General features: G+C 43.4%; 1 protein-coding gene and 1 long non-coding RNA gene across 2 annotated transcripts in view; both read right to left on the bottom strand.

The window, feature by feature from the left end:
* Positions 1–22697, bottom strand: part of prkn (parkin RBR E3 ubiquitin protein ligase) — a 1164186-nt gene that overhangs the window by 403421 nt on the left and 738068 nt on the right. The gene's annotated exons all lie outside the window — the stretch shown is intronic.
* On the bottom strand, positions 13761–22598 carry LOC138760846 (uncharacterized). The gene is made up of 3 exons (XR_011355905.1): positions 22512–22598; positions 16505–16610; positions 13761–13947 (listed from the first exon to the last, which is right to left on the bottom strand). It is a non-coding gene; the product is annotated as an uncharacterized lncRNA (long non-coding RNA).

The following is a 22697-nucleotide window of genomic DNA, read 5'->3' as shown; positions in this document are numbered from 1 at the left end:
AAGTCACCGACTAAGTTTTGTAGTGCACCGGGCTGACCACATCATGCAGCTCCACAAGTCCCTGTTTGTAATCAGCATCAGGAGGGATATAAACTCCGGTGAGACTCACTGATGAGAACTCTCGAGATAACTACAAGTGTCTGCATTTAATCGAGATTTGCTCTAAGGCAGTAGAGCAGGAGGTCGCCATAACTCTGATGTCCATGCACCACCCAGTATTAACAAGAAAGCATACACTGCCCCCTCTCCCTTTTCCAGAATTTGAGTTCCGATCCAGTCTAAGAATGGTGAAATTGTCTGGTCAGGCAACCAGCAGCCTCAAGCAACCAGCAAAAAAATAAAAAATCACAGAATAGGTTAAAAAATACATAATTAGTTGTGGTTATTTCACCAATCACACAACATGCAGTCTCAAGCAACCATAAAATTCACTTATCCCCATATATGCTGGATACTGGGGCTTTACTATGCAGCCCCCCCACATCTCCATCGGGCACACAAAACTCAAAACGGTCAACCAGTTTACCTATCTCGGCTGCACCATTTCATCAGATGCAAGGATCGACAACGAGATAGACAACAGACTCGCCAAGGCAAATAGTGCCTTTGGAAGACTACACAAAAGAGTCTGGAAAAACAACCAACTGAAAAACCTCACAAAGATAAGCGTATACAGAGCCGTTGTCATACCCACACTCCTGTTCGGCTCCGAATCATGGGTCCTCTACCGGCATCACCTACGGCTCCTAGAACGTTTCCACCAGCATTGTCTCCGCTCCATCCTCAACATTCATTGGAGCGCTTTCATCCCTAACGTCGAAGTACTCGAGATGGCAGAGGTTGACAGCATCGAGTCCATGCTGCTGAAGATCCAGCTGCGCTGGGTTGGTCACGTCTCCAGAATGGAGGACCATCGCCTTCCCAAGATCGTGTTATATGGCGAGAACTCCACTGGCCACCGTGACAGAGGTGCACCAAAGAAAAGGTACAAGGACTGCCTAAAGAAATCTCTTGGTGTCTGCCACATTGACCATCGCCAGAGGGCTGATATCGCCTCAAACCGTGCATCTTGGCGCCTTACAGTTCGGCGGGCAGCAACCTCCTTTGAAGAAGACCGCAGAGCCCACCTCACTGACAAAAGGCAAAGGAGTAAAAACCCAACACCCAACCCCAACCAACCAATTTTCCCCTGCAACCGCTGCAACCGTGTCTGCCTGTCCCGCATCGGACTTATAGCCACAAACGAGCCTGCAGCTGACGTGGACATTTACCCCCTCCATAAATCTTCGTCCGCGAAGCCAAGCCAAAGACTGTGCTGTTAAACAACATTGTGTAGATTCCTGATGCATGCTGGAATCAGGAATCTGCCAAATAAACAAGGACAAAAGTACAGAAGTTATCTTGCTGAACAATTATTTCTTAAAATTTGTTCTTAGTTCAGTCTCAAATGCCATAAACATAAAACTAATATAAATTCTAGCCATAGCACTCTGTTCGGCAGGTAATAGCTCTCTCTGTATTAACAGTACTGTAAAAAAAAGGTCTTTGAATTTTTGCATTCATTTTTAATTTTATTTAAATATTTGCAAGCTTTTCCTTTGATTAAATTTAATCAGTTTTATATATATATATATATATATATATATATATACTTTGTTTGCCTGGTGCCAGGGGAGGATTGCAGGAGATGTGACTGTTTAACAAATGAGGAAGTAATAGCATCTGTTCATCCTATCTAGATAGTTTACTTCAGCCTGTATACACTGTATGTCCTGTTGGATGGTGGTTCACTTTGATACAACAGGCCAGTGAATAGAAGCTGAAATGGTACAAGTGCTCTTCCCAGGTTTCCTGGGTCTTGAATACATAGTATATGTTCTTTTTTTTGTAAATCTCATTCAACAAAAAAACCTAACTTAGACCCAGAACGCATCCTTTTAGTCAGGAAGGCACAGTAATGCCTACACTCCTAAAGAGGTTGAGAAGGGCAAGGCTTCCAGCCACTATCTTGACAACCTCTTGCAGAAGCACAATTGAGAGTGTCCAATCTGGCTCTGTCATTGTGTGGTTTGGTAGCTGCAAAGCATCGGACCAGAAGTTAATACAGGGGATTGTCAAAACATCTGAGAAAATCACTGGATCTCCCTTTTCTCTATTGACGACATTTATCAGAAACATTACTTAAATAGGACTCAAAGAATTATGAAGACCCTTTCTATACAGTACACAGTACCTTTGACCCACAACCATCAAGAAGGAGGAACAGGATGATCAAAATCAGGACTGCCAGGTGAGGAAGTAGCTTCTTCCTGCAGACTGTGAGATTGATGAACAGTATCCTGTAACTGAGAAAATCAACCCAAAATATTTATATAATTTTAATTTTAAATTATATCTTTATGTATATTTGTGATTATAATGTACTGTGTATTGTGTGTGTGTCTGCATTGTGATCTGGAGAAATGCTGTTTCATTGGGTTGAAAGTGTACAGTCAGATGATAATAAACCTGAACTTGATCTTGACTAGTTCTAGACTGTGTACTAGTTTCTACTCCACCAATGTTCATTTTGGCTGCAGGAGACCCATTTAAAATTATCATATTTGGTGTCACTGTCACACTCAGGCTGGACTGTAGACAGGGTGGAGAAGACTGGCACGATGAGATGGCTGGTTGGTGAGGGTGGGTTGAGATATCAGTGCCATGTTTAGCTGATGGGGAAGTGGGATATTTTGGTTGGGTTTTGAACTGGGGATTGGTGATGGGGAATGGAACACTGTGGTTGAAGACTGGATGATGATGGTAAATCATTTACCATAGCATCTCGGGAGTCTCAGGTTAATGATATGCTATGTCTGTGCCCTTCTCAGAGCTTAAGATGTTTTCAGGACAAGAGACAAGTTGGGTGAGCTCTCTTGTGCAATCTGGAAGGCAAAGTGTAAATATGCTGAGAGAATCCATAGTTAGCTGTGCGACACCGGCGACATGAGACACATATGGCAAGGCTTCAAAACAATTACAGATCACAAATCAATTTTGTAGTCAACAACAATGGCATCTCCCTTCCAGACAGACTGAACATCTTCTACACATGGTTTGACAAGAAGAACAGGCTGATGCCAGAGAAAGCTTTGTCTCTCCTTGAAAATCAGGTGCTTTGCATTGCAGTGGGACCAGACAACATAGCCGGTCAGGTACTTAATGTCTGCGCAGACCAACTGTTGGAGGTCCTTATGGACACCTGCAAAATGTCATTGCAGCAATCCATCATCTCAACAGGTTTTAAGGCAGCGACCATCAACCCAGTAGAAAAGAAGGTGACAGTAAAAGGCCTCATTAACTACTGCTCAGTGGCACTGACTTCCATCATTATGAAATGCTTCAAGCACTTGGTAATAGATGTATCAAAGTGCACCTCATAGATGCTGAACCCTTTTTAATGTGCCTACAGATGGAATCATTCCATTGATAATGCTATAGTATTCATTCCATCTTGATCCATCTGGAGAACAACACCTTATTGAGTTCATTCATACTGAAGAGGCTGGTTGAGAAGCTGTCCTTGCTGAGACTCAACACCTTTCTCTGTATCTGGATCCTGGACTTCCTAATGGAAGGTCCACAATCTGTCTGGATTGGCAGCAGAATATCGAGCGCCATCATGCTACTGACTGCAACACCAGATACAGCTCTAATAGATTCATCACATTTGCTGATGACATGACAGTAGTTGGCCTCATCAGCAACAATTATGAGTCGTAATATAACGAAGAAGTGGGAAATATTGTAAAATGGTGTGAGAATAACAACCTGAGTCTCATCATGGAGAAGACAAAGGAGATGATTGTGGACTTCAGGAGGACAAAGGGTGACCACCCTCTACTACACATTAATAGATCGGCAGTGGAGAGAATGGAGAGCACCAAGTTTCTCTGAGTCCACTTAAGAAGTGACCTATCTTGTACACATAATATCTGCCTACTTGTCAGGAAAGTGCAACAGTGACTGCTCTTCCTTGGAAGATTGGGCGGGGAGGGGGGTGAGGGTAGGGGGCAAGGCTACCGGCCACAATTCTGTTAACTTTTTACAGGAGCTCTATTGACAGCATCAGGCTAGCTGCATCACAGTGTGGTACGGTTGTGGTAATGCATCAGATTGGAGGTCAATTCACAGAACCATAAAAGCCACAGACAAGATCACTGAGGTCTCACTCCCCCTCATCGATGTGAGTTACTGGGATGGTTGTTCAAAGAGAGTTCGCAAAATCAGCCTTCTATAAGATATGGACATATAACAAGATGACAAAACTTTACAGTACATTGATCCATTATCAGTTCACTGTAATATAATTAAGGACCCCTACCACCCCACACACAGCATCTTCCCGCTACTCCTGTCAAGAAGTAGATACAGAAGTATTAGAGTCAGATCCATTAGACTCAGGAACAGCTTCTTCCAATAGGCGGTGAGACTGCTGAATGACTGCTGAACAGCTAAAACAACTCAACGTGATTCTACTATTTATTAATAATATTTATTTTTAATATATGTATATGTCATGTATATAGGTTCTGGGTACATTGACCACCGCCAGTGGGCTGATATCGCCTCAAACCGTGCATCTTGGTGCCTCACAGTTCGGCGGGCAGCAACCTCCTTTGAAGAAGACCACAGAGCCCACCTCACTGACAAAAGACAAAGGAGGAAAAACCCAACACCCAACCCCAACCAACCAATTTTCCCTTGCAACCACTGCAACCGTGTCTGCCTGTCCCACATCGGACTTGTCAGCCACAAACGAGCCTGCAGCTGACATGGACATTACCCCTCCATAAATCTTCGTCCGCGAAGCCAAGCCAAAGATATGTATACTTTGTATATGTGTTTGCACTATTTTTGCACCATGGACCAGAGAACGTTGTTTCATAGGGTACAATCAGATGATAAATAAACTTGAACTTGAAGGATTATGCTATTTCATGAGGGGCCAATAAGGGATTACCCTGAGACAATATGATCCAAGTTCCCCTTCTTTGCTCCAAATAACCTCTGCATTAAGAATGACTCCTTCATAGAAATTCTACCAGGAAATCAGGTTGACTTCTGTCTGGAAGCACACAATCAATCTAGGCCAATGTAATTTTAAGTTGCTCAACACTGCTACTTTTTTTCCTCCATTGTGCATTTCATAACCTTTACCAACAAGTCATGTCCTCATCAAGACCCCTCAGAAGGAACCTAACTGATGTACCAGTCTCTTAAACTGGCTGACAAGATGTTCAAACTAAACAAATGGAATATATTTCAAACATGTGGTAGCTGCAAGAAGATGAGTTGTTTTCACTGCTGATTGCACATCCTGTCCTGAAAATGTTTTCAGCATCTCATTGATGTTTTTTCAAACATTCTATTTCTGCTACCTTGGTTTCAAAACTAGCCAAGTCATTTGTTGGAGTTCAATGCCTCAGTGGCGTGTGCCCTCAATTTAGTTGAATGGCAGAGAATTGCAGCTATCAAACTGTTTCAGAATCAGATATTGTTTAGGTCTGAAATAACGAGAAATGTATTCTCTCAGAGAATGGGTAATCTTTGGAATTTTCCTACCCCAAATTGCTATGGTGTTTCAAACATTGTGTTCATTCAGAACAGATATTGTCACATGTGTGGATGTTAAGAGAATTTAGGAATATGGCGATGTTCCCGGAAAATGCTCTAAAGTGGAACATTAGCCATGATGGTAATTTGTTGAGCAGCAACTCATACTCATTCTTGTCAGCTAAGAGAGGAGAGTAGATGATAATTCAGTTGTGGTTTCCTTGACCTTGTTTCACTGATGCCCTAAAATTAAGATTTCTGACTTAAGGTAGGTATAGTGATGGCCCAGACTAAATATCATAGGAATAGATGAATAATTCAGAAAATCCAACACAAATCTCATCATGGCAGAGTCACGCAGCACAGAACAGGCTTTTTGACCCATCTCGTCCATGCTAACTAAGTGACATTCTGGGCTGGTCTCAATTGCCTGCATTTGGCCCACATCCTTAGAAACCTTTTCTATCCAATTTACTTTTGAACATTGTAATTGTACCCCTTTCATGCCTTCCTCTGGCAGCTCGCTCCAGTTGCCCCTCAGATCCCTCTTAAATTTCTCCCTTCTCACCTTAAACCTAGACGTATCTATCCTGGGAAACAGACTTAAAACATTCACTTTATCCATCTGTGGGATTTAAGCGCATCAACAATTTGGAACCGAATATAAACACCTCACATTGGTAATGATAATCACAAATTAGATAGATTGTGCAAAATCCCATCTGGTTCCTCCTGGGGAGAAAACATGGTGGATGCATGCAGATCTGGCCTATGTGTGAATCCAGACCGAAAAATCAATACATTTGATTCTTGTGTGCCCTCTGAAATGACAAATCAAGCCATTCATTTGTACTGTTATTGCTACATTAAACCATAGAAAAGATAAAAGTGGAAAGACCATTCGTCATTGATCCATGCACCAAATTCGGAAACAACAAAGTCACTCACAGCCCCAGATGAGCTTGCAATTGGTATTTTATCTGGAAGAGCTGCTAACAGTTTAGTCAAGCAACAGCCTGACAAAATTGCACTCCAGAATCAAACTGTACCAATGTGTCAGACTCCTCCATAATGAGGACTAGTTATATACATGTAATATTATAGTTTTGAGAAAGTAGTTCTGGGATCATTCAACAGACCCTGTGAAATTTTAGGGCATCAGTGAAACAAGGTCAAGGAAACCACAATTGAATTATCATCTACTCTCCTCTCTTAGCTGACAAGAATGAGTATGAGTTGCTGCTCAACAAATTACCATCATGGCTAATGTTCCACTTTAGAGCATTTTCCGGGAACATCTCCATATTCCTAAATTCTCTTCACATCCACACATGTGACAATATCTGTTCTGAATGAACACAATGTTTGAAACACCACAGCAATTTGGGGTAGGAAAATTCCAAAAATTACCCATTCTCTGAGAGAATACATTTCTCGTTATTTCAGTCCTAAACAATATCTGATTCTGAAACTGTAACCCTTGGTTCTAGATTTCTTAGCCAGGGTTGAAGTTCTTCCGGCATCCAGCTTGTCAAACCCTTCAAGAATTTTCTATGTGTCAATGAGATCTCCTCTCATTCATCTGGAAACTATTGGCTTTTCGTCAACCCAATTGCTCCTCATAAAATGATGATCAGTGTTCATTCTGACTTAAGAAAAACTGAAGGAGCTAGATTACAGTATGGTGTCTGGGTTGCAAACTTTGATGTCCATCCCCAAGAGTGGAGCCGGCGAATTCTTATTGTCATTGCTGCCAGACTGGATCTGTAGCAGGTAGTGAGTGAACAAGAGGGAATAAAACCACTAGACCTCATTCTTATTTCTCCACTTACTACAGACAAGGATTACTAGAAGGGTCATGGCAAGATGGTGACATCCTTACTCCACTGTATTGTATTGCACTAGAATTGTACAGAATAGATTAGATTCAGGATAGATCTGAAAACTTAAATCTGACTATCCATGAACCACTACACACCATCTGTAAGAGCAGACATAAAGGAGTTCCACCACAATCTGTAACCTTATGGCATTAAGTAGTAATAATTACTTATAGCTCCAGCATCCCAGGTTCAAACCTGACCTCAGCTCCTGTTTATGTGGAGTATGTTCTCTAGGTGAGTCCTCTGGTTTTTCTCCAATATTCCAAAGACTGAACATGTAAATTGCCCTGAGTGTATAAGTGGGTAGGAGAAGAATCAAAGGGGTAATAATAAGAATGTGGAAGAGGTTACAGATAGATAAGTTGGGGTACATAGTTCAGATGTTTAGATTTCAGATTTATGGTCAGAGTACATACATAACATCACATACAACCCTGAGATTCTTTTTTATACTAGCAAGGTAGAATTACCACTTATCGATAGTGCAAAAAAAACTGTACAGAGTATATATGTAAACAAATGAAGAACTGTAAATAGATAATACATGTAAGCAAACTGAGCAATACAGAGAGAAAAAAAATCAATAAAGTGCACAAGTAAGAGTCCTTAAATGAGTCCCTGATCAAGTTTGTTGTTGATGGGAATATTCTGGGAGCTGACAGATTCAATAGGCTGAAAGGCCTCGATCTATGCCCTAAGGAAATACGAGAAAATGTTTCAAGTATGAGTGATGAGTAGCGAACAATATAATTTTGGCCTCAACATTGGGAATGTTTGCATAGAAAAGAACACAGATACCAGGTTACCTACTGTTGGATTTGAAGGATTTTGTAGAGACAGGATTAGAGCAGGTAGACTATTCAGCCCATCAAGACCACTCCACCATTCCATTCCTTTCTCCTACTCAACCCCACTCACCTACCCTCTCTCCATAACCTTTGATACCCTAACTAAACAGGGCTGTACAGTTGGTGTAGTGGTTAGCACGACGCCTTTACAATGCCAGTGATTGGTTCGATTCCTGCACTGTCTGTAAGGAGTTTGTACATTCTCTCCGTGTCTCTGTTGGTTTTGCCCAGGGGCTCCAGTTTCCTCCCACCGTTCAAAATGTACCAGGGGTGTAGGTTGATTGGGTGAGGAATCATAAATTAGGTGGGCCGAAATGGCCTATCACCATGCTGTATGTATGTCTAAATATCTGTCATACTCTTTCTTGAAGAAACACCCAACAAGTTGGCCTCCAGAGCTGCCTATGGTAACAAATTCCAGAGGTTCACCACTCTCTGGATAAAGAAATTGCTCCACATCTTTGTTTTAAATGGGCACCCTTCAATTCTGAAATTATGTCCTCTTGTCCTCGACACCCCTACCATGGGAAACAACTTTGCCACATCTACTCTGTCCAGGCCTTGCAACATGGAAAATTCTTTTATGAGGTCCCCCCCTCAATCTTTTGAGCTCCAAGGAGTACAGTTCATGAGATATCAAACATTTCTCATATGCTAATCCCTTCAATCCAGGAATCATTCTTGTAAATCTTCTCTGACCCTCTTCAATTCCAATACATCCTTCTCTAAATAAGGAGTTCAAAACTTTACCCCTTACTCCAAGTGAGGCCTCGCCAGTACCTTATAAATCTTCAACATCACATTCCTGCTCTTATATCCTATTCCTCTAGATATGAATGTCAAAATTGCATTCACCTTCTTCACCACCGACTCAACCTGGAGGTTAACCTGTAGGATATCCTGTACGAAGACTCCCAAATTTTTATTCATTCTAAAGAAGTGCATGACCACTTCCAATAATTTTATTTATCTTGCTACTTCTTTGTCCATTCTCCTAATCTATGTGACTCTCTGCAGCCTGTCTGTTTCCTCATCACTACGTGTCCCGCCACCTATTTTTGTATCATCTGCAAACTTAGCTATGCCATTTATTCTGCAATCCAAACTATTAACATACAACGTAAAAAGAGTGGTGATAGGGTTGCGAAAGGAGGTGAGGGATCAATAAAATAATTGTTACAGATAGTGATGAGCAAACTAATGGGACTGAAAGTAGACAAATCTCCTGGTCCTAATGGGATGCATTCCAGGGTACTGAAGGAAATGGCAGGAGTTATAGTTGATGCATTGTTAGTCATTTACCAAAATTCTCTGGATTCTGAGCAGGTCCCGGCAGATTGGAAGACAGAAAATGCTGCACCATTTTTTAAAAAGGGATGTATGCAGAAGACGGGTAACTATCGGCCAGTTAGCTTAATGCCTGCAGTCGGGAAAATGCTTGAAGCTACCATTAAGGATGAAATAGCGATCATTTAGAATGAGGGGGTTCCATCAGGCAGATGCAGCATGGATTCAGAAAGGGTAGGTCTTATTTACAAACTTACTAGAGTTCTTTGAGGATATAATGGGTGCAGTAGAGAGGGAAACAGGTTGATGTTGTATATTTGGATTTCCAGAAGCCGTTTGATAAGGAGCCTCACAAGACACTTATCAATAAAATACTGATGAATAAAGTTGGGAAAAGTATCTTGGCATGGACTGAGGACTGGTTAATTGACAAAAGACAAAGTGTCAGGATAAATGGGTGTTTTTCTGATTGGCAGACGGTGATAAATGGGTGCCGCAGGGGTCGGTGCAGGGCCCGCTGTGTTCACAATTTACATCGATGATTCGGAAGAGGGGACAAAGTGTAGTTTAGCCAAGTTTGCGGATGATACTAAATTGAGTGGAAAACCAAATTGTACAGAGAATGTGGAGAGGCTGCAGAAGGATATTGTTAAGTTAGGTGAGTGGGCAAAGGTCTGGCAGATGAACTACAATGTTAGTAAATGCAAGGTCATCCACTTTGGTAGTTTAATTAGAAGAGCAGATTCTTATTTAAATGGTGAAAGATGCACCATGCTGTACTGCAGAGGACTTGGGAGTGCTTGTGCATGAATCACAAAAAGTAGGGTTGCCGGTTCAGCAAGTTATTAAAAAGGCAAATGGAATATTGGCTTTCATCGCTAGAGGAATTGAATTCAAGTGCAGGTAGGTCATGCTGCAACTGTACAAGGTACTGGTGAGGCCGCACTTGGAGTACTGTGTGCAGTTCTGGTCTCCATACTTGAGGAAGGATATACTGGCCTTGAAGGCAGTCCAGAGGAGGTTCACCAGGTTGATCCCAGAGGTGAGGGGGTTGACCTACGAGGAGAGACTAAATCACCTGGGATTATACTCACTCAAATTCAGAAGTATGAGAAGAGATCTTATGGAAACATAAAATTATGAAAGGGATAGATAAGATGGAGGCAGGAAAATTGTTTTCTCTGGTAGGTGAGACTAAAACTAGGGACAAAGCCTCAAGATTCAGGGGAGCAGATTTAAGACGGAGATGGGAAAAACTTTTTCCCCAGAGAATAGTGAATCTGTGGAATTTTCTGCCCAGGGAAGCAGTTGAGGCTACTTCATTAAACTTTTTAAAGGTTCAGTTAGATAGATTTTTACATAAAAAAGCAATTAAGGGAAATGTGAAAAGTCAGGTAGGTGGAGCTGAGTCAATGATCAGATCAGCCATGATCTTATTGAATGGCAGTGCAGGCTCGATGGGCTGGATGGCTGACTCCTTCTCCTATTTTATTATGTTATTATGTTTCTTTTCACCTCCAAATTTTAATTTTTCTCCCCATCCAAATAATAGTCTACCTTTTATTCATTCTATCAAAGTGCATGACCACTTTCCAATAATTTTATTTAAATTGTCATTTCTTTGTCCATTCTCCTAATCTATTTGACTCTGCAGCTTCTCTGTTTCTTCTTCACTACCTGCCGCATCACCTATCTTTGTATCATCTATATTTATTTTGCAATCCAAACTATTAACATACAACTTAAAAAGAAGTGGCCCCAGCACTGACTTGGTGGTATCTCATTAGTGTTTTGAGATAACTATTCTAAGTCGTCTGTGCCAGAAGTATAGAGGAAAGCAGGAATTACTATTGCTAGTAGGCTTTGTGCCAAATTTTGGTCCTTGGTCTTCAAACACACAAGACACTGATGAATTTCATTATTAATGTCTTCTTTCACTGATGGGAGGCTCACAAGATCTGGGAGGTAATACACATTTTTCCAGAGACATGTTTGAACCATATCATGGGAAAGTTTTCTACAAAGGGGCCAGGATGCTAGATAACCTTTATTTTGCCAATGTTTAATCTCCAAGTTATTATCTCATAATCTTTATTTTAACAAGTTGCAATGCCTTTGAAGTCAGACTCCTTGCAAATGTATGCAACATCTACATTCTGCAGATCAACCACTGATGTTGGAGTGACATTGACTCCAGAGTAAAGGTGGTATAGGTTGAACAATTTCCAATTTATCAAGCAAACCAACTCCCCTCTAGCAGGAAATATTAACAAAAGGGTTAGAGCAAATGATGCACTTACTGGACCAGTCATGAAGCTGACAGAGCATTCAGATAGTTTGTTGGAAGGTTCCATAACATTTGTGTCCTCCGTGATGGTGAGGTTCAGCAGGTGAGTGTTAAAGGCAGGGCTGCAGCTTTTGAGTGGATAATCCAATTTGCTCTCCTCCTGAGATCCCCACCATCACTGCTGTAAGTCTTCACAAAATTTGCTTCACTCCACATGATGGGTTACTGGGTTTTGAGATATGCTTCCAGAATGATTTGAGAAAGCATGGACAAGTTAGGCCAAGGTACACATATCTGTGTTGTGAAATTGTGATATTATGAAGAGCATTGGACAAAGCAAAGACTGGGTTCAGACAACATCACAGTTTCAGTCCTGAAGCCCTTAGCTCCAAAATTAGCATCTTAGAAAAGCTGTTCCAGTATAGTAACAACACTGGCATCTTCCCACAATTTTCCAGCTATGTTCTGTTCACAAAATGCAAGACAAATTCAATCTGGCCACTTTACTTCCCAATCAGTCTGCCCTCAATTTATCTGCAAAGAGATGAAGTCATTGCCAGTCCTATTAACAATGACAGTACTATTGACAGTCAATATTAATTGGTACATGCTCAATGTTTCGGTTTTGCCAGGGCTACTTGGTTCAGACCACTTTGCAACTGTCGTTCAAACATGCACAGAAGAGCAGGATTCCAGCAGTGAGGTTAGAGTGATTGCCCTTCACAATGGCAGCTCTTTATTGAATATGGCCTCAAAGAGTCCTAATAAAATTGAAATCAATGGGCAACACGGGAAAAATACTCCAACAATTTGAATTAGCACAAAGCACAAAGAAAGATGAGTGGAGGTTAATCCAGGGCATCAATGAGGACACCATCTTTGACCTAATCATCTTCAACTGCTTCATTCATGATCTCCAAATTGCACAGTGGTGGCATGTCAGGGCTACTCCAACAGCACCTCCGTGCAACATCTTACCACCAAAAAAGACAATGTCAGCAGATATGGGGGAACTTCAATACCAGAAGGTTCCCCTCCAAGTCACACACAATGACTTAGAAATATGTCTTTGCACAAGTATTTAGGATGAATGGCTTTCATGACAGGTTCTAAATAAATGCTTTTGTTCTTTACAACCAGTTCTTTGTGCCCTTCGATACTGTGAGGTAACTGCAGGCAGTTTGCTCCTGCTTCATCAGAACCTAATTTTACTGAATGCAAAAGGGAAGATAGATAGCAGACAAACAGTTTTGGTGACCCAGCTAAGCTAAAGCATGTCCCTCCCACTTTCTGAACCCTGGTCTATGCCTCTGGGACTTCCAGTGCCACATTTTTAAATGGACTTTTTAAGAGAGGTCAAAAATCATAATTCCTATGAAGTTGCATTGCTCTTATGCTGCTAGCAATATAACCCAACCCCAAGAGTTGTCAATGAAGAATGAAGGAAGATTTAAAGGTTAGAAGCGAAGATGTAGATTTGTGGTCTCTGATGAATATAAGGAGCTATGAATAATAATGATACTATTGTTCCTGTCGGAAATAATTCTAATCTGATTGCTGCGTTTGCAGTAATTTTCCATTAAAATGCATGGTGTTAAATCTCAAATATTCAGTAGAGACAAGAGGTTAATACGCTAACCATTATAGTAGGGTTACTCATATACATATTGATAAAGAGGAATGGAGTTTATCTAATCCGTAGCAAAAAGTGTGCACAAATTGTTGCTGGTGCGTTTCTTCAGCAAATAAACAGAAATACATAAAAGAAAAAATGTACGCTGACAATATATTTGCTTGCAATTGATGAAGCAATTTTATATATCAGTAATCCAATGCAGGTTAAAATGTCGAAACACCAATGCCAACACCAGGAATAAATAAATATGCTTGCGATCCATGTCAGATATTGATATGGGCTTCTGTAGTTTGGTAGAGTGTGCTAAATTTGATTTGAATGGCTGAGCTGCTTTATTTCTCAGTGAGATGAAACAAGCAATGCAATAAGTATGAACTAAGTTGCTCCAAGCAACTTGCATCTTTGGTATTTCTGTGGCGGCAGAAAAGGAAGAAAGTAATTTCACTCAGTTAAAATTCCTAATTTATCTTCAACAGATCAATTATAATAACTTTATAATAATCGTATTATAACTGCAGAAGGAGTTAAAATTTTCAACTCTTGTTTCCAAACAAGGGGCCTTATCTTTACCTGAACTGTCCTGTCATTTTCATTTCCAATTTTGTTTAGCTCCCTGACTAACTTCTTTTTTACTGGTTGAAGAAGGAGCTGGCCAAAGTTGATTAGAAGGGAACATAAGGAAAGGAGACAGTAGAGTAGAGATGGCAGGAGTCTCTGGGAGTAATTCTGAAGACACAGAATCGTTTCATTGCTAATAAGAAGCAGCAGCATTCTAAAGGGAAGTTAAAGTAAAAGAGAAGGCATGGAGTTTGCAAAAATCACATGAAGCCATAGGGAAAGGTAGCATTTAAAAGCCAACAGAATGCAACTAAAATGGCAATAAGGGAGAAAATATGAAATATGAAGGTGAGCCTGCCAAATATTTTTCGGATCTATAAAGTGTAAAAGAAAGGCAAGGGTGGACATCTGACAACTGTAAAATGATGCTGGAGAAGGGGTAAGGGGACCAAAAAAGTATTTTGCATCATTCTTCATGTGGAAAACATCAGTGACATGCCAGAAAATTGAGAGAGTCAGGGGGAAAATAAAGAGTGAAGTTCCACTTACTCAGGAGAAGGTCATCTGGATCAGATGGACTACACCCCAGGGTTGTGAAAAGGGTAGCTAAGGAGATTATGATAACATCAGAATAGATCTTTTCAGAATTGCAGGTGGAATACAGCACAAGGACATGTATGGTCATGTATTTTGGTTAAAATAATTTTAAAAAAAATCGACATACAGAACAGTAACAGGCCATTTTGACTCATGGGTCCGTGCTGCCCAACCTAATTAACCTTCAACCGCAGGACATTTCAAACTGTGGGAGGAATCCAGAGCCCCCAGGGAAAACCCATGCGGAATGTAGACTACTTTAAAAGATGGGGAGAACATCCAGAAAGCAAAACGACTTGGGAGTCCCAGTGCAGGATTCCCTGTAAGTTGACTTGCAGGTTGACTCGGAAGTAAGGAAGATAAATGCAATGTTAGCATTCATTTTGAAAGGAATAGAATACTGCGTGTACACAAATAAATGATGCTGAGGCTTTGTAAGGCTTTTGTAAGAGTACTATAAGCCATTTTGCACCCTATATCTGAGGAATGACATCCTGGCATTAGAGAGGGTCCTGAGGAGTTTTCCAAGAACGATCCCAGGAGTGATGGGGTTAATGTCTGAGGTGCATTTAATGGCTCTAAGGCCTGTATTCCCAGGAGAAATCTCATTGAAACCTACCACATATTTAAAGTGCTGAATAGAGTGGAGGAGAGAAGATATTTCCAACAGTAGGAGAGTCTGGCATGACACAAATGTCTTTCACAGTGAAGACTAATGCAAAATACATTTCATCTGTCCCCATTACCATTTCTCCAGCACTTTTTTCCCAGCAGTCTGATGTCCATTCTTGTACCTCTTTTACATTTGAAAAAACTTCTGGTGTCCTCTTTTATGTTATTGGCAGTGTAGTTCCACATTTAATCTTTTTCCCCTTATTGCTACCCCAAAGTTACCCAATCCTTTGGCTTCTTGCTAATTTTTGCAATTTCATATGGCCTCTCTTTTGCTTTTATGCTGTCTTTGACTTCCCTTGTCAATGATAGTTATCTTCCCCTAGCTTTTGAATGCTTTTTCTTCTTTGAGATGAATTAATCTTGCCTCTTTTGAATTATTTCCAGAAATGTCTGCCAATGGTGCTCAACTGCCTTCCCATTTTGGGTCCCCTTCCAATCAACTTTGGCTACCTTCTTGCTCATGCATCCTTAGCGTGAGCGTTCCTGTGCGAATAATTCTGACGCAAAGTTCACAGACTATACAACAGGCTTTAATTAGCTTAAACTTGTGCACACCAGTCTCAGTATCTTGCTGGCTCCACGTGTCTAACTCTCCGAAGGGGCCAGTTCAAGTCTTTATATCGGCCAGTGATTGACAGCCAGCAGGTAAAACCAGCCTCCTCGTACAGTGGTTGCCCCTGTAGTAGGCTGGTAGGACTGCAGCCAGTGTAATGGCTGTATCACCACATTAACCCCATTCCAGGGGGGGGGGGGGGAGAGGTGTTCTTGATACAAGTTCAGATGGTCAAGTGGTCGTCTGTGCCTCTGGGACCGTCACAGGACAGGATCCTGATCAATGGTCGGTAGGGGCAGGGCTGCCTGAGGGTCGGTTGGGTGCAGGGTGGCTGGGGTGCCGGCAGTGCGGGCAGGATAGTGTCTGGCAGAGTGGGGATGTAAGTGTAGGGTGGATCCACAGGGAGTGGGGCTCTCTGGAGAGGTGGAGAGCTTCCAGGGGATCCTGGATCCTGGATGGGCCAGGGGGGTCTGGGGGAGAGGGCTGGGCACCTACTGGTGCCAGGCCCCTGGATGAGACGGTGTCCTCACGTCCATTGGGGTACCTGACATAAGCATAATTTGAGTTTGAATAGAGGAGGTGCACCTGCTTGATCATGGGGTCGGATTTGTGGGTCGTCACATGCTTATGGAGGAGTACTGGTCCCGGATTTGTCAGCCACGCTGGTAGGGAGACGCCAGTCACTGATTTTCTACAAAAGGAGAAAAGGCGTTCGTGAAAGGTCTGATTAGTAGCTGTGCACAAGAGCGACCGTATGCCGTGGAGTGCCTCGGGGAAGGCTTCTTGCTAATAGTTGATGGTCCAGCCTTTCGACCTCAGGGCCAGGAGGACTGCATTCCAGATTACCCCATTTTCACGTTCAACCTGCCCATTGCCCCTGGGGTTGTAGCTAGTCATGTGACTAGCTGCGGTGCATCACACTGCCAAGTACTGGTGGAGCTCCTCACTCATGAAGCTGGACCCCCAGTCACTGTGGATGAACGTCGGGTATCCAAACATAGTGAAGATCTTCCCCAGTGCCTTGATAATGGAGGCGATGGAGATGTCAGGGCAAGGGATGGCAAAGGGGAAAACAGAAATATTCATCTATGACCAAGAGGACATAGATGTTCTTATTCATGGAAGGCAGTGAGTCACTTGAAGGGCCGAGTGGCCTTCACTACATGGGCCTGAGGCGGGCAGAAGAAGCGCGGTTTGCACTTCGCACAAACCCTGCAGGACTCAGTCATGGTCCAGATTTCTTGGACGGTGAAGGGGAGGTTCTGGGACTGCGCAACACCTGGGTGGCAAAGGGTGTCGTGCAGCACCTGAAGATCTTTGGACTGTGCACTGGCACATGTCAGGGACAGGGCATCGAGAGAGTCATTGAGCTTCCCCGGCCTATACTGGATGTCATAGATGAAAGTGGCCAGCTCGACTCTTCCAGTGCAAAATCTTGTCGTTTTTGATCATGCCTATATGGGGTGGTGCTGAATGTGAATGCCACCACACATTGGTTAGTGAGAAGGGTGAATCTTCTGCCTGACAGGTAGTGGCGCCAGTGGCGGACTACTTCCTTGATCTCCTGGGCCTCCTTTTTGATGGTGGAGTGTCCAAGCTCTGAACCATGGAGGGTCCTGGAGAAAAAGGCCACAGGACTGCCCCCTTGATTGAGGTTGGCAGCGAGGGCAACATCAGAGGCATCACACTCCCCCTGGAATGGGGTGGTCTCATCCATGGCATGCATTGTGGCATTGGTGATGTCCTGTCTGATGTTGGCCAAGGCTGTTTGCACCTCGGCAGGGAGGGGAAAGGTGGTGGCTTGGCCAAGGGGTGGTCCTTGTCTGAGAAGTGGGGGATCCACTGGGATTAGTAAGAGAAGAGCCCTAGGCACCCGCAGAGGGCCTTGAGCATGTGGGGGAGTGCAGTCTCGTTAGTGGGCAGATGCATTTGGGGTCGGCACCAATGACACCATGTTCCACGATGCACCCCAGAATGGCAAGACGGGTGGTAATGAATACGCTTTTCTCCCTGATGTAGGTGAGATTCAGTGCCTCTGCCGTCCAGAGAAATCTCTCCAGGTTGGCATCATGGTCCTGCTGGTCGTGGCCGCAGATGGTGGCATTGTCCAGGTATGGGAAAGTCGCTTTTAGATTGTGCTGGTCTACCATGTGGTCCATCTCCCGCTGAAACACAGAGACTCCATTTGTGACCCCAAACTTGACCTGGTGGAACTGGTAGAGGGGTCCATGTGCCTCAAAGGTGGTATAAGGTTTATCTTGGGCATAAATGGAGAGCTGATAGAAGGCCGACTTCAGGTCAGTCGTGAAGAAAACCCTGTACTGGGCTATCGCGTTGACCATGTCGGCAATGCGGGGCAGTGTGTAAGTATCCAGCTAGGAGCACCGGTTAATGCTCTGACTATAGTCGATGACCATCCTAGATTTGCTGCCCCCTTTTACAACAAGGGCCTGGGCTCTCCAGGGGCTCTTTACGCCAGAAGCCGTTTCACCTCGGCCTTGATAAAGGTCGTATCGACTGCACAGTAGCACTTGCTCTTGGCCGCAATAGGCTTACAGTCTGGCGTCAGGTAGTTGAAGAGGGTCGGAGTGGGTAGCCATAGGGTGGAGAGCCCGCAGGTTGACTGGGGTCAGTTGCTGGACTTTGTGCTGTGGCTGGTGAGTGGGGGGAATGGGCCATTGAAGGCAAGGGTGAGGATGTGGAGGAGTTGCTGAAAGTCAAATCCCAGGATAACCAGGGCACAGAGCTTGGGCACAACAAAGAGCCGGAACCCTTGTATGTTCCCCCCACCACTGTCAAATTTACTGAGAAGTGCCCTAGCTCCTGGGCTGCGAAGGCAAAAGTGAAGTTCACTGGGTATACTTTGAGTTTCACTGCATGGTCCACATGTGGGTGCAAAAAGCTCTCAGAACTACCTCTATCAAACAGGTATTTTACTACCTTCCCATTGACAGCAATGTCCATCATCGAGCACCTGAGTCCATGGGGAATGTCCTCCATTAGGATGCTAGGACCGCCTTGGTGTCTGAGTCACTGCTCCCCAATGGTTGTGGTGAGTAGCGGCCAGTAGGTGCCTTTAGGAGCATGGGGTGCGGTGAGTGTGCAGTTTTGCACAGGCACGTTGACCTCATCGTCTGGTTGGTGAGTCAGGCAATTTGGGGTGGTTGGGGGTAGGCTAGCCCATAATAGCTAGAGACATACATGGTGTTGGTATAGTCGGGTGACTTGGATGGATGTGACGTCGGAAATGATGTCGTTGGTGTGGGTGGAAGTTGGATGATGAAAGTTGGCAGTGCCCCGTGGTGAGCACATGGCAGTTGCGTGGTTGGACTGCTGGGCTGGAAGTGACGTCGTTGGTGCAGGCAGAAGTGGCTGGTGGAGTTATGGCGCTGCCCGACACTCGCACATGGAATCCAGAAAGTCAGAAGGGGCTCTTGGTTGGTCGCGGAGGGCCAGAATGCTCCCGGTGGGTTTGGAGAGGTACACTTTAGCAAAGTGGTCTTTCTTGCTGCATCAATTCTTTCGGAAGTGCCTGTCTGACCCACTCCAGGACCAAGGCTGGCAGCTGCAATCGTCTCTTCCACATAGGGACCTTCAGCAGATGCTGTCATTGGTGTCAGCCAGGCCGGTGGTTGGGGGAGGTGAGCATCGAAGACCTCTACATAGTGAGCTGCAGCTTCTAGGAAGCGGACCACCTCCATGATCCTGGTAAGGGAGGCATTATTCTCCTTCATCAGTCTCTGTTGAGTTGCCCTTGACTGCAGCCCTCGCACGCAGGAATCCTGGATTAGGTGGTCCACCTCCACAGCAGTCACCCCAGCTTCGATCATGCACGGGCATGCGAGTTTTCACAGTGCCCCTAGGTAAGCATTTGCCATCTTAACTGGCTGCTGTACCCTGATGCTGAGCAGGTACCGGGTATAGAGTATGTTCATTACGGGCCGGTACATGCCTTCCAGGATGGCCATTGCTTGTTTGAAATCCATGTAGTCTCAGATAGCCTGGAAAGCACGTGGACCCAGCTTGGTGTGTTTCTTCTGGTTAGTGTTGATTAGCTCAGCCTGTGTGTGGATGATCGCCTCAATCGCATGCTTCCAGATTTCGAAGTATGCTGGAGTGTCCGGATGTTGAGGGTCGATATCAGGCTTCTCGATGATTAGGAACTTCTCCATGGCCCTTTTAATTTTAAGCTAATTAAATAGTGAGCGCTGCTGTGTGAATAATTCTGACGCCAAGCCCACAGACTGTACAACAGGCTTTAATTAGCTTAAACTTGTACACACCAGTCTCAGAATCTTTGCTGGCTCCATGTGTCTGACTGTCCCCGAGGACTCGAGTCTTTATAGGGGCCAGTGATTGAGAGCCGGCAGGTGGGGCCTGCCTCCCAGGTTGCCTACCTGCAGGTACAGTGGTTGCCCCCTGCAGTAGACTGGTAGGAGTGTGGCCATTGTAGTTAGTGGTTGTATCACCACATATAGTGTCACTCAACTGTAATATTGACACATCCAATTTTAGCCTCTCCCTCTCAAACTACAGAGTGAATTTTATCATTTTGTGATCACTGGCTCCTAACGGTTCTTTTACCTTAAGCTCCATAATCAAATCATGTTATTGCACAGCACCAAATCTAAAATTGCCTTTCCCAATTGGGGTTGACCACAAGCTGCTCCTCAAAGACATTGTGTAAGCATTCCACAAATCCCTTCTCTTGGGATCCAATGCCAAACTGATTTTCCCAGTGTATCTGCATATTTAAGCTCCCCACTGCATGACCACCATAACATTACCTTTTTGTTTTTCAAACCATCTCTAACTCCTGTGTAATTTGTACTCCACATCCTGTGTGCTATTTGGAGCCTCATATATAACTCCCAGCTGTGATCCTCCTTCAGTCTCATCTCTGTCATGCCCATAATGTTATACCTGCCAATCTCTAAGTGCACTTTACGCTCATCTATTTCCTCCTTCATCACTATTTGGTGCCCAAAATAATTCTTCCAATGAAAAAACACTTCACTTGTGAATCTGCAGGAGTCATTTATTGCATCAAGTGTTCCCGATTAGACCGCCTTTACATCGATAAGACTAAATACAGACTGGGAGATTGCTTCATTAAGCACTTTTGCTCTGTCCCTGGCAATAGCAAGGATCTCCCAGTGGCAAATCATTTTAATTCCACACATGTTTCCCACACCAACAAGTTTGTCCATGGCCTCATGCTCTGCCAAACAGAGGCTATCTGTAAATTGGAGCAACAACATCATATATTCTGTCTGGGCACTCTCCAGATAACATTCACATCAACTCCCCCAATTTCCATTAAATCCCTCCCCTGAGTCTCTCTCTTTCCCGATCTCTCTGTCTCCTTTCTTCTCGCTCCCCACCCACCTTCCTTCCTTATCAGTGAACTACCCTCCCCCATCACAACAGATTTTTTTTCTTCCCACCTCCCATCTGCATCCACTTGGGACCTCTTACATGTGGTTCTCCCCCTAAACCTCTCTTCTCTTCTCCCCCAAACTTTTTTTTCAGTGGCCCATCTGCTTTTTGGTCATATCTTGATGAAAGGTTCATGCCCGAAGCTATGTGACATGCTGAGTTTCTCCAGCACATTTGTATATTGTACTCGACCCTAGTCTGCAGACTTTCTTTTTTAATTCTCTTAAGCTCACCTTGTTTCATACACTTTCAGTCCTGCGTTCACCTCCTTTCTCACACATGTCATCAGAGTTTAAATACCATGTATTCTTTTTTAAATACTCTCTCCATTTTTTTGTGGAGTCTTTAATAACCTCTCCTGCACAATCCTTTCCTTTAACTTTTCCAATCCGTTGAGCCCACTCCACTGCTATTTGGCTTAAAGCTCTAACCATAATCCTGGTTATGCGATTTGCTGGGATCCTGGTCGCAGCACTGTCCAGGTGGAGCCTATCCTTTCAGAACAGCTCCCTCCTTCCAAAATACTGGTGCCAATGTCCCACAAATTTTGGCTAATTGGATGCTGTTTGGCGCAGAAAAATCAACATACAGGAAATAAATCAGTGCCAAGTGAACGAACAGTCTAATTACCAGAGAGCAGCCACGAACTGGTATGTAAGTTAGAAGAAAATCAGTTTACTGATGCAAAATTTGAACAAAGTATATTTACATTAATCTAAATCTAAATATCATGGCATTTTGTGATCAATATAGATTAATGAGTGATAGATGGTTATATGTAAAATTTAAAAATTGATACATAATCAGATTGGTGCTTTAAACTGATACATATCAATTACTTATTGTAATGTCAGCCTGCTGCAAAAGCAAGAGAAACATAACTAAATTGGCTCTAGCATTGAGATATTAAGATAGAAATTGAAAAAAAAGCCAGAACATTTAAAAAAAATTAATATGTTGCTGATTATTATGTTTTTAAATTCAAATAATGTTACCATCCATTGAAAATGCTATTAATTCCTGAAAAATGTGTAAAATTAAAGATGATAGCAATTATAGACTAACAATAACAGCCAGTATTCTCATAGCACCCCTAACATAATGAGGACTACCATGGTATTATGGAGGTGCACTGTTAAACTCAGTTCATTACCTTCCCATTGGTAAGATACTGTGGCGGCGCACATCCTCATAGCGAACCGGCCCCGCTTGTATCACCATGTGGCGGGGCAGCCATGGGGAAATGGCGTCATCAGAGGTTTCTCTCTGACTCCAGCATCCCTTCCAGAGCGCAACCTGGGCAGCGATTATGATGTCACAGTGCATCAGGTGACTGAGC

Source organism: Narcine bancroftii, chromosome 4 (assembly GCF_036971445.1).
Source record: "Narcine bancroftii isolate sNarBan1 chromosome 4, sNarBan1.hap1, whole genome shotgun sequence".
Classification (NCBI taxonomy): domain Eukaryota; kingdom Metazoa; phylum Chordata; class Chondrichthyes; order Torpediniformes; family Narcinidae; genus Narcine; species Narcine bancroftii.
This window is presented reverse-complemented; position numbering and strand designations above follow the sequence as displayed.